Below are 12,936 nucleotides of genomic sequence, written 5' to 3' on the forward strand. Positions count from 1 at the left end.
TTGACTTGCCCAAAGTCACGCAGCAGACAAGTGACAGAGCTGGGATTAGAACCCAGGTCCTTCTCACCCCGAGACCCGTACTCTATCTACTATACCAAGCTGCTCTTCAGGTCATGCTGCTTCTCATGCTGTACTAAGTGCCTGGGAGAGAAGGGTATAACAGAGTTGGTCGACACGTTCCCTGACCTATCAAAAATAGATGGAAAACCAAGAGGAGCTGGCTAGGACTCTAAACTGAACGTCCGTAACTGGCATGTTGTGGCCAGCTTGTCCCATATTAGATTGCACACTCATTCAGTCAGTAGCATTTATTAAAGTCCATTGTTTACAGAACACTAAACACCTGGGAGAGTACAAGAGAATTAGCAGAGGTGACCTCTATCTAACAGGGAAGAGATAGGCCACCCTGATAGTAATAATGATAATAACTAGCATTTATTAAGCACTTACTATGTGCCAACCACTGTCCTAAGCTCTGGGGTAGAGAGAAGGTAATCAAGTTGTCCCACGTGTGCCTCACAGTCTTCATCCCCATTTTACAGGTGAGGGAACTGAGGCACAGAGAAGTGAAGTGATTTTGCCCAAGGTTGCACAGAAGAGAGGTGGTGGAGCAGGGATTAGAACCCATGTCCTCTGACTCCCGTGCACGGGCTTTTTCCACTGAGCCACAGGTAAGATAGGCCCTGTAGACTGTGAACTCCTTGTGGGCAGGAATTGGGTCCAGCCACTCTATTGAATTGTATTTTCCCAAGCTTTTAGTACAGTTCTCTGCATACAGTAAGCACTCAATAAATATAATTGATTGATAGATCGATGTATCCTAAGTACAAGTGTTTGAGGCAGGGGAATGCTGTGAAAGGGCTTAGATGGCCCAGAAGTGGAGGTATCGAAGTTGGGATATATATTTATATATACTCTGGGGAGTTTAGACATTCCTTGGTGAAGATATCTTGGAGAAGATGTGATTTCGGAAGGGTGTTGAAGAGGGGAAGAGGACTGGTCTACTTTATTTAAGGGGGAGTTATAGATACGGCTCGGAGGATGATGTGAGCAAGAGATCAGCAGTGGGAGCGATGAGAATGAGCAAAGTGAGTAGGATACCTTCAGAAGGACGAAGAGTGTGAGCTGGGGTGTACTGGGAGAAGAGAGGGGAAATGGTGGGAGAGAGCTGATTGAATGCCTCTAAAGCCAATAATCAGGAGTTTCTCTTGTTGCAGAGGATTTCAGTGATGTAGAGGATGCAGAGGTTTGCAGTGATGTGAGGATGCAGAGGCAATCACTGAAGCTTTATCATAAGTGGGGAAAGAGGTGTGCAGAATGATATTTTAGAAAAATACCCCAAGAAGCAAAATGAAATGTGGACCGGAGAGAAGAGAAACTGGAGGCAGGGAGATCACGAAGGAGGCTGGGATATAAGTACTTAGACTTGTGTGGTGACAGCTTGGATGGGGAGGAAGGGGGTAAATCCTGGAAATGTTGTGGAGAAAGAACCAACAGGAGTTGATGAAAGACTGAATGTGGGAGTTGAGGATGAGTAGGACAGAGAAGAATCCGCTAGATTTGTCAAGAAGGAAATCACTGATGACTGTGGAGATAGTCTCAGTGCAGTGAAGGGAGCAGTAACCAGGTTGTACCGGGTTGAGAAGTATTTGAGGAAGAGGAAGTAGAGACAGCAGGTGAATTGATCTCATTCAAGGAGTCCGGACAAGAACAGAAGTGTCGGACGATGCCACAAAATCCAGAGAAGATTTTTTGTTGTTGTTTTTGTCAATAACAGCCTGTGTTTAAAGACAGAAAGTAAATCATTCTCAGAGAGTGAGTGGTTGATGATGGTGGTTGGAGAGGGGGAAAAGCAGAGTGCAAGTGTTTACAAAAGGCAAGAGGGGATGGGGTCGGAGGAATGGGACCGTGAAAGTGGGTGAGGGTGATTCTCCTCTTGAGCATCATCTGTGGTGGGGGAAAGGGGATATGGGGTGGGCAAGAGCTGGGGAGGTGAGCTGGCCTAGGGGCAGCAGCGTGGCCTAGTGGATAGAGCACAGGCCTGGGATTCAGAAGGACCTGGGTTCTAATCCTGCCTCTGCCATCTGTCTGCTGTGTGACCTTCGGCAAGTCACTTAACTTCTCTGTGCCTCAGTGACCTCATCTGTTAAATGGGGAATAAGACTGGGGTCCCCACGTGCGACATGGACTGTGTCCAATCTGATTACCTTGTATCGACCCCAGCGCTCAGAACAGTGCCTGGCACATAGTAAGCTCTTAACAAATACCACAAAAAAACCCGAAAACACTGGGGAGATCAGACATGATGGTGGTGGTGTAAGGTACACTAAACTATAACTCAGAGCAAAAGGTAGTGGGAAAGAAATGAAAATGCAACTTCACCTGATGTTTTAAAAAAGCCCATATTTAGGGTGCTTTGATTTGATCAGTGAAAATGGGGACCTGAATGGGTATAATAGAGGATCGCCTTGACATCTCCTGATATACAGGGGTGACGATCTGATTTGGCAGTTGGGTTTCCTGCTGCCAATACTTCGTCTAAACTTGCCTCTCTAGGTCAAAAGATGGCAGCTGACCACAGGGATCATAGGACTAAATAGGGGTTTTAGAATACCTACATTCCAAGCTCGAGTCCCTCACTGTCATTCACTTTCAAAACCTCAATTACCATCAATAATTGTGATATTTGTTTAGTGGAATCATAATCACTACACAGATGATTCTTAAATCTACCTCCTCCATTCCTGATCTCTCTCCTCTGCAGTGTCACATTTCCTCCTGTCTTCAGGACATTTCTATATGGATGACCTGCTGGTACCTCAAATTTTGCATCTCCAAAACAGAACTCCTTATCTTCCCTCCAGTGCTTAGAACAGTGCTGGGCACGTAGGAAGCCCGTAACAAATACCATTATTATTATTATTATTCCCACCCAAACACTGTCTTATCCATATCTTTCCCATCACTGTAGACAACACCACGCTCCTCCCTGTCTTACAAGCTCATGACTTTGGCATTATCCTCGACCTGACTCTCAGTCAATCCACATATTCAGTCTGTCATCAATCCCTGTCGGTTCTACCTTCGCAACATCGCCAAAATCCTCACATTCTTCTCTAGCCAAACTGCAACTACGCTGATAATATCATCATATCTCTCCTTGACTACTGCATCAGCCTCCTCGCTGACCTTCCTGCCTCCAGTCTGTCCCCACTGGGGACTATATTTCATTTAACTCTCCAGATTATTTTCCTAAAAAAAAGTTCTGCATACAATTCCCCAGTTTTTAAAAACCTCCAATGGTTGTCCATCCACCTCTGTGCCAAATAGAAATTCCTTACCATCAGCTTTAAGGTAATCAAGCTCTTCTCTTCCTTCCTACTATTGCTAATTTCTTATCAATCAATTAGTGGTACTTATTGAGCACTTACTAGGGGCAGAACACTGTATTGAGTGCTTGGGGGAGTACAATGCAACGTATTCCCTGCCCATAATGAGCTTACAGTCTAGAGGCGGATATTTTAAGTGCTTACTATGCCTCTGGCACTATACTAAGTGGTGGGGTAGATAAAGAGAAGCCACAAGACTTAATGGATAGAGCACAGGTCTGGGGGTTAGAAGGTCATGGGTTCTAATCCTGGTTCTACCACTTGTCATCTGTGTGATCTTATGCAAGTCTCTTTTCTTCTCTGTGATTCAGTTATTTCATCTGTAAAATGGGGATTGAAACTGTGAGCCCCACATGGGACAGGGATTGTGTTTAACACAATTTGCTATGTCTACAACAGTGCTTAGTACAGTGCCTGGCACATAGTAAGTGCTTAGCAAATACCACAGTTATTATCATTACTTCATTCATTTATTCAATTCAATCATTCACTTGCATTTTTTGAGTGCTTACTGTGTGCAGAGCATTGTATTAAATGCTTGGGAGAGTACAATATAAAAATAAACTGACACATTCCCTGCCCACAACGAGCTTAAAATCTAGAGGGGGAGACAGGCATTAATACAAATAGATACAAGATAATCAAGCTGGACACAGGCCATGCCCAACATGGCGCTCACAGTCTTAATTCCCATTTTACAGATGAGGTAACTGAGGCACAGAGAATTTAAATGACTTGCCCAAAGTCACACAGCTGACAAGTGGCAGAGCAGGGATTCAAACCCAGGATTTCTGACTCCCAAGGCCGTGTTCTTTCCACTATGCCAGCTGGGAAAAGGGGAGAAGATCTTCAGTTTGTCTTTGTAGAAGGGTACCATTGTTAGAATCAAGAACAGGAAATTAACAAGTAACATTAACATGCTACATGTTACAGCCCCACTAGACCATAAACTAGTCAGTCAGTCATATTATTCAGTGCTTACTGTGTGCTGAACACTGTACTAAGTGTTTGAGAGAATAAAATATAGCAATATAACAGACACATTCCCCACCCACAGTGAGCTTAAAGTCTAGAGGGGGAGACAGACATTAATATAAATAAATGAATTACAGATTTATATATATGTGCTGTGGAGCTGCAAGGAGGGATGAATAAAGGGAGCAAATCAAGGTGATGCAGAAGGGAATGGGAGAAGAGGAAAGGAAGGATTAGTCAGGGAAGGCCTCTTGGAGATGTGCCTTTTTCACTAAGGCTTTGAAGAGGGGGGAAGTAATTGTCGTTGTGAGCAGGGAATGTGTCTTTTACATTGTAAGCGCTCAATAAATATGACTGAATGAATCTTAGTCTCTCTCAAGTGCTTATTACAGTCCTCTGCACCCAGTAAATGCTCAATAAATATGATTAACCGACTGACTGATTGAAATTTATAGGAAAACTTCCCACAGTACAATTATTCACAATATGCCAACGTCTTTGAGGAACATATTACATACTGATCTGTGGGTATATCTGTTTAATCTAGTTTAATCACTATTTAATCACTGGCTTAATCACTATTGTTTAATCTTTGTTAAAGTAATTTAAAGCCTAACATCCCAATTTTAAATAAATGAGTCGTAATATTATTACGTGCCTTGCAGGAGGCTGCAGTAGTAGAAGTATATTCTGCTATGTTAGTATCCACTGGATTGTGAACTCCAAGGGGGTAGGGACCATATGCCTACTAGTTATTTTACTTTCCCAAGTGTTCAGTACAGTGCTCTGCACAAAGCTGTTCAAAAAATATCAATGAGTGAGAGTGAAGGATTTGTTCACATTAAGTGGGACATCAGCCTTTGTTTCTTTTTAAAACATCTAGCAGCAGATGAATTCCTTCTGAACACCTCTGCACAAATTCTCTCTCCATTTGGGTCTTCAATTGTATTTGTACTTTCATTTGATTTCTTGAAAATAGATATGGGTTTTTCATCCTGAAATTTTAGCGGGTGGTGGGAAACTTTAACTTCTTTGTAACCAATGCAATGATGCTTTGGATTGTCTAAATTTGAAGAGGTCCTCATTGGACAATTACTTCCCTGCTTAAGATGCATTTAGCTCATCAATATCTTCATCGTCTATTGCTAAATTAAGTCGCTCCCCAGTTCATAAATATTTTTGGCAATCGACTGAGGCATCTCTTCCACACACTGAAAATCAGATATAAATTGTGGAAAAGCTTCCTCCCAGATCTATCCATTCTTGATTGCTTGATAATAATAATAATTAATATTATTTTGGCATTTGTTAAAGGCTGACTAGGTGCCAGTCACTGTACTAAGCACTGGCATGGATACAATCAAACGCGATTGGACAGTTCCTGTCCTAGGTGGGCCTCATAGTCTCAATCACCATTTTACAGACGAGAGAACTGAAGCGCAGAGAAGTGAAGTGACTTACCCAAGGTCACCTTGGGAAGGTCACTTCTATGGCCCTCAGTTATCCCATATGTATAACAGTTAATAAGACTGTGAGCCCCATGAGGGACATGGACTGTGTCCCACTTGATTTCCTGTATCTACCCCAGTGCTTAGTTCAGTTCCTGGCGCATAGTAAGCGCTTAACAAATACCATAAAAAAGAACAAGTACTGCCTACTGCATTAGATTAAAACAGTAAGGGCAAGAGAGGAACTGCTACTCAAATGTCACTCGTGTATAAAGGTGAGCTATGGACAGCAGAGCAGAGCAACAAAAGAGAGAAAGGTTAGGAACCATCCAGAGCAAGAGGATGTTGGGGGGGTTTAGTAATGGTTCTCAAATCAGGAGAAGGTATTAGGGACTTACTTGGCACTGTTGCCCACAATGAGCTCACAGTCTGGGGAGGAGAGAGACATCAATATAAATAAACAGACATCAATATAAATAAATAAAATTACAGATAGGTGCTGTAGGGCCGGGGGTGGGGGAGGGAGAGCAAAGGAAGCAAGTCAGAGTGACACAGAAGGGAGTGGGCGATGAGGAAAAGTGGGGCTTAGTCTGGAAAGACCTCTTGGTGGAGATGTGCCTTCAGTAAGGCTTTGAAGTGGGGAAGAGTAATGTGTACCTTGGAATTACACAAGGACCCCAGGAGAAGACTTAGAGGGGACTCCCACCAAGTGGCACAGGGACTGTGTCCAAACCTGATTTTCCTCTACCTACCCTAGCTCTTAGTTCAATGCCTGGTACATAGTAAGTGATTAACAAATACCACTAAAAAAAACCAGAATTCAGAGCTCTGCTTCCTGTGCTATCTCTGTATTCTGGCTAATAAAATAACAATAATAATAATAATAACAATGATGGTATTTTTGAAGCACTTACTCTGTGACCGGCACTGTACTAAGAGCTGAGGTGGATACAAGCGTGGCGCAGTGGAAAGAGCACGGGCTTTGGAGTCAGGGCTCATGAGTTCGAATCCCAGATCTGCCACTTGTCAGCTGAGTGACTGTGGGCAAGTCACTTAACTTCTCTGTGCCTCAGTTCCCTCATCTGTAAAATGGGGATTAAGACTGTGAGCCCCACGTGGGACAACCTGATTCCCCTGTGTCTACCCCAGCGCTTAGAACAGTGCTCTGCACATAGTAAGCGCTTAACAAATACCAACATTATTAACATTATTATTACAAGCAAATAGACTGGGATACGGTCCCTGTCCCATGTGGAGCTCACAGTCTCAATCCCCATTTTACAGATGAGGTAACTGAGGTCCAGAGAAGTGAAGTGAATTGCCCAGGGTCACATAGCAGACAAGTGGCAGGATAAGATCCTGTGACCCTCTGACTCCCAAGTCTGTGCTCTATCCACCACACCATGCTGCTTCTCACAAGTTCTTGTGGGATTTATAGACTGTGAGTTTCCTGAAGATGGTGAGCTCGTTGTGGACAGGGAATGTGTCTGTTTATTGGTATACTGTACTCTACAAAGCACTTAGTTCAGTGCTCTTCACTTAGTAAGTGCTCAATAGATACGATTGAAAGAATGTGTGACTTTGGGCAAGTTACTTCACTTCTCTGTGCTTCAGTTACCTCAGCTGTAAAATGGGGATTAAGACTGTGAACCCCAAGTGGAACAACCTATCTTGTATCTAACCCAGCACTTAGAACAGTGCTTGGCACGTAGTAAGTGCTTAACAAATACCATCATCATCATCATCATGAATGCATCTCCCCCCACCTTGCCCCCACTGTCCTCTCTTCCCACTCTCAATGATCTGGTTCCTCTCAACTCCACCCTCTCTACTCATCTCAACTCTCTCACCCCCCTTTCCCTCCCCCGCTCTCGCTGCACTAACCCACAGCCCTGGGTCACCACCTCTGTCCGCCTCCTACGTTCCTATGCTCCAGCTGCCGAGCGCTGCTGGCTAAAGTCCGAGCACCAAGCCCACCTCATACATTTTAAATTTATCCTTTCCTGCCTTAACTCTGCCCACTCCTCCACCAGGCAAAACTTCTTCTCCTCCCTCATCGACACCCATGCCCATCACCCCCGCCAATTGTTCCGGACCCTTAACTCTCTCCTTAGGCCACCTGTTCCTCCCCCTTCCCCATCCCTCATCCCCAATGATCTGTCCACCTACTTCATCACAACAATTAATACAATCAGGTCTGAACTCCCCAAAGTCACCCCTCCCCCTCTTATCTCCCCCCCCCCCGCAACCCTCTCCCCTACTTTCCCATCCTTCCCTGCAGTATCCTCAGAGGAGATCTCCTCCCTCCTCGCAAGTGCCACCCCCTCCACCTGTGCCTCGGACCCGATTCCCACTCACCTTATAAAAACCATCGCCCCTGCCCTCCTCCCTTCCTTAACTTCTATCTTTAACCACTCACTCTCCAATGGCTTCTTCCCCTCTGCCTTCAAACCTGCCCATGTTTCCCCCATCCTAAAAAAACCCTCTCTCGACCCCACTTCCCCTTCCAGTTATCATCCTATCTCCCTACTACCCTTCCTTTCCAAGATCCTAGAACAAGTCGTCTACACTCGCTGCTTAGAATTCCTTAACTCCCATTCTCTCCTGGACCCCCTCCAATCTGGCTTCCATCCCCTCCACTCTACTGAGACTGCTCTCTCTAAGGTCACCCGTGACCTCCTTCTTGCCAAATCCAATGGCTCCTACTCCATTCTAATCCTCCTCGACCTCTCAGCTACCTTTGACACTGTCTACCATCCCCTCCTCCTCCACACCTTATCTCACCTTGGGTGCACGGACTCTGTCCTCTCCTAGTTCTCCTCTTATCTCTCTGGCCGGTCATTCTCGGTCTCCTTCGTGGGCTCCTCCTCCCCTTCCCATCCTCTAACTGCTGGAGTTCCTCAAGGGTCAGTTCTTGGCCCTCTTCTGTTCTCCATTTACACTCACTCCCTCAGTGAACTCATCCACACTCATGGCTTCAACTACCATCTCCACGCAGATGACACACAGATCTACATCTCTGCCCCGTCCCCTCCTCCTCCCTTCAGGCTCGTATCTCCTCCTGCCTCCGGGACGTCTCCACCTGGATGTCTGCCCGCCACCTAAAACTCAACATGACCAAAACTGAGCTCCTCATCTTTCTTCCCAAGCCCGGTCCTCTCCCTGACTTCCCTATTACCGCGGATGGTACCACCATCCTTCCCGTCTCTCAGGCCTGCAACTTCGGTGTCATCTTTGACTCGGGTCTCTCGTTCACCCTACACATCCGATCCGTAACCAAGACCTGCCAGTCTCACCTTTATAAAATCGCCAAGATCTGCCCTTTCCACTCCACCCAAACGGCTACCTTACTGCTACAGGCTCTCGTAAGATCTCGGCTAGACTACTGTGTCAGCTTTCTCTCTGATCTCCCATCCTCCTCTCTCTCCCCGCTCCAGTCTATTCTTCACTCCGCTGCCCGGCTCATCTTCCTGTAGAAACGCTCTGGGCATGTCACTCCTCTTCTTAAAAACCTCCAGTGGTTGCCTATCAACCTCCGCACGAAACAAAAACTTCTCACTCTAGGCTTTGAGGCTCTCCATCACCTTGCCCCCTCCTACCTCTCCTCCCTTCTCTCTTTCCACTGCGCACCCCGCACGCTCCGCTCCTCTGCCGCCCACCTCCTCACCGTCCCCCGGTCTCGCCTATCCCACCGTCGACCCCCGGGCCACGTCCTCCCGCGGTCCTGGAATGCCCTCCCTCCTCATCTCCACCAAACTAATTCTCTTCCCCTCTTCAAAACCCTACTTAAAGCTCACCTCCTCCAAGAGGCCTTCCCAGACTGAGCTCCCCTTTTCCCTCTGCTCCCCCCCTTCACTTCTCCGCAGCTAAACCTTCTTCTCCCCCCTTTCCCTCTGCTCCTCCCCATCTCCCATCCCATCCCCTCAGCACTGTACTTGTCCGCTCAACTGTATATATTTTCATTATCCTATATTTTGTTAATGAAATGTACATCGCCTTGATTCTATTCAGTTGCCATTGTTTTTACGAGATGTTCTTCCCCTTGACTCTATTTATTGCCATTGTTCTTGTCTGTCCGTCTCCCCCCATTAGACCGTAAGCCCATCAAACGGCAGGGACCGTCTCTATCTGTTGCCGACCTGTTCATTCCAAGCGCTTAGTACAGTGCTCTGTACATAGTAAGCGCTCAATAAATACTATTGACTAGTAAGTGCTCAATAAATGCTATTGAATGAATGAATGAATTAATTAATTTCTCATTTAATTCTACAGATTCCACTGGACTTGACCCTAGATCAACCCAGTGTCAGGGAAGGCTGCCAGTCTTACTGGAACCTAGGCATTCTCCTCCCCTCTCAGATTATCGGTGCCTTTTCCTTCCAAACCCCAAGATCGCTCATTGGGGTGGAGGGGCAGGGAGAAGAGAACCAGGACTCCAAGAGTGATCGCTCAATCTGTCAATCAACCAGTGATATTTATTGAGTGCTCACTGGGCCCAGACTAAGCACATCTTACTAAATGCTTGGAAAAGTAAAAAACAATTGAGTTGGTAGACAAGTTTCCTGCCCAGAAGGAGCTTAGAGCCTAGAGAGGGAGACAGACCTTAAATTAGGGATAGTATCTACATAAGGGCTGTGAGACTGAGGAGTGGGGTAAATATTGACAGCTTAAAGTGTTCAGATCCAAACGCATAGAAGTCTACTGTGTATTTGCAGAATGATTAGGGTGGGGAGCAGAAAGCTGAGAGCTTTTTTTCTCTGGGGTTTTTGTTCAAACTAACAAAGGAGGGAGAGTCGTTTTGAGATTCATTTTTCAGCTCAAAGAGAATCAAGGCTAGAATGAGAGCTTTGGGAATCTGACAAGCAGTTGAAAAGCAGTCACTCTTACCATTCAGATTGACTGCAAGCTCCTTGAGAGCAGGGATTGTGTCTGCCATCTAAATTCTCCCAATAATAATAATAATGTTGGTATTTGTCAAGCGCTTACTACATGCAGAGCACTGTTCTAAGCGCTGGGGTAGATACAGGGTAATCAGGTTGGCCCACGTGAGGCTCACATAGTCCCCATTTTACAGATGAGGTAAGTGAGGCACACAGAGAAGTGAAGTGACTTGCCCACAGTCACACAGCTGACAAGTGGCAGAGCCGGGAGTCGAACCCATGACCTCTGACTTCGAAGCCCAGGCTCTTTCCACTGAGCCATGTTTCGTACAGTGCTCTGCACAAAATAAACAAACTCAATAAATACCAATGATAGACTGATTCTTCTGGAAGGGACTTCAGGGGCCATTCATTCATCCACTTGTATTTAATGAGTGCTGACTGTGTGCAGAGCACTGTGCTTCAGTCCACACAAGACTATACCTCTGCCAGCTGAGACAGACATCTGTCTGTCCTGTCTGGAGATTCCTCGGCTTCCATGTTTCAACACCCACTCTGTTTAAAAACAAAAGCACTCAGTGCTTACCAAAATCTTTCCTGCTACAATTCAATTCTACTGTCTCTTGCCTAGGGTGCTGGCCAGACGGAGAAAAGCTGACCACCACAGCCTTCAGAACTCGCCTTTCCAAATCCCAAGGAAAGTGATCGAAGCAGATTATCTCCCTGCATTATTATTCTGCCTCCTTTAACAGTCTCCTGTTTTCACCAGATCTGAAGACTTCATTTCCCCCAAACTGTTCTACAGCAATTTTCCTCATGCACCACAGCCCTTACGCTAGGGTCTGAATGAAAATCAGTTTATCCTGAATGAACAGAAGAAATAAATGATCAGAACAGTGTGAGAACATTTTGGATGCACCATCGTCCCGGATATAAAAATTTTAAAAACCTTTAAGTCAACCATGAAATTAGCAGAGAACGGTAATCTGTGTTCTTTCAAACACAAATCTCAATCGCAGAACTTCCCATTTACCAAAATAAATATCTCCTACATGAAGATTACCCCAATTTCTCTAAGGATGCGGTCCTTTCTTACAGATAATATTCTCATTAAAATAATATAAACAGAATACAGGCTCCAATGAAGGAGGAAAAGGACAACCAATCTTGGCTTGTTAGAAAATTCCATCTGCCTGTGTCCAAGTAAACACATCTATAAGGCTGGTTTCCAATTTTAGTTCTGCAAAGCATGACCCAGCTCAGACCACATAGGGCAGAGAGTCTGACTGCTAAAGAGAATGTGTGCGAGTTCTAAAGGTTTCACTCAAGTGACTGCTGGTAATTCCCTTTGTCTCTGTGTGTATCACTGTGTGAGACCAGACACAACTCCTGCTGCAGAGATTGTTGAGCAGATTTTCCCCATCTTTTTTTAATCTTTAAATTATATCTGTTAAATGCTTACTATGGGTCAAACACTGTTCTAAGCGCTGGGGTAGGAGGTCCAAGTTAATTAGGTCAGATGCAGTCCCTGTCCCATATGGGGGTCACAGTCTACCTAGGAGAACAGGTAGCTCCACTTTACAATCGAGGAAACTGAAGCACAGAGAAGTGAAGTGACTTGCCCAAAGTCACAGAGCAAGCATTTGGCAGAGTTGGGATTAGAACCCCTCTGGGCTGTAAACTCGTAGTGGGCAGGGAATGTGTCTGTTACATTGTTACACTGTACTCTCCTAAGTACACTCTCAGGGTCTCAACTGAAAAGTTTCCAGTACTCTACTAGTCCTTCTCCCTCCCACTTAGACCGTTGGCGCCAAGGAGAACAGAGAGTGTGACCAAATTGATGTTTGAATCTACCCTGATGCTTATAACAGTGCTTGGAACAGAGTAGGAACTTAAAAAATAATCTTTATTATTATTATTCTCCCAAGCCCTTAATACAGTGCTCTGCACACAGAAAGCACTCAGTAAATACCACAGATTGATTTGGCCTCAGTGGGTAAGCAAGGCAAGGGAATGCTACAGATTTTGGGTAACTGACATCATAGAGTGAAGAAATGAGAAAATTGATCATTAAATCCTTGAGAAATACATGGAATATGACTTCTATTACTGATAATGATGACAACTATTGTATAACCCAATGTGCTACCCATTGCTTTGTTTTCCTTTTTTTTTTAACTTCTGAGTCTGAATCTTCCTGTGAAGCAGGGAAGGGCTGAGGGAGGACTGGAGAACAAGATTAGA

The sequence above is a fragment of the Ornithorhynchus anatinus genome, chromosome 3 (assembly GCF_004115215.2).
Source record: "Ornithorhynchus anatinus isolate Pmale09 chromosome 3, mOrnAna1.pri.v4, whole genome shotgun sequence".
Taxonomy (NCBI): domain Eukaryota; kingdom Metazoa; phylum Chordata; class Mammalia; order Monotremata; family Ornithorhynchidae; genus Ornithorhynchus; species Ornithorhynchus anatinus.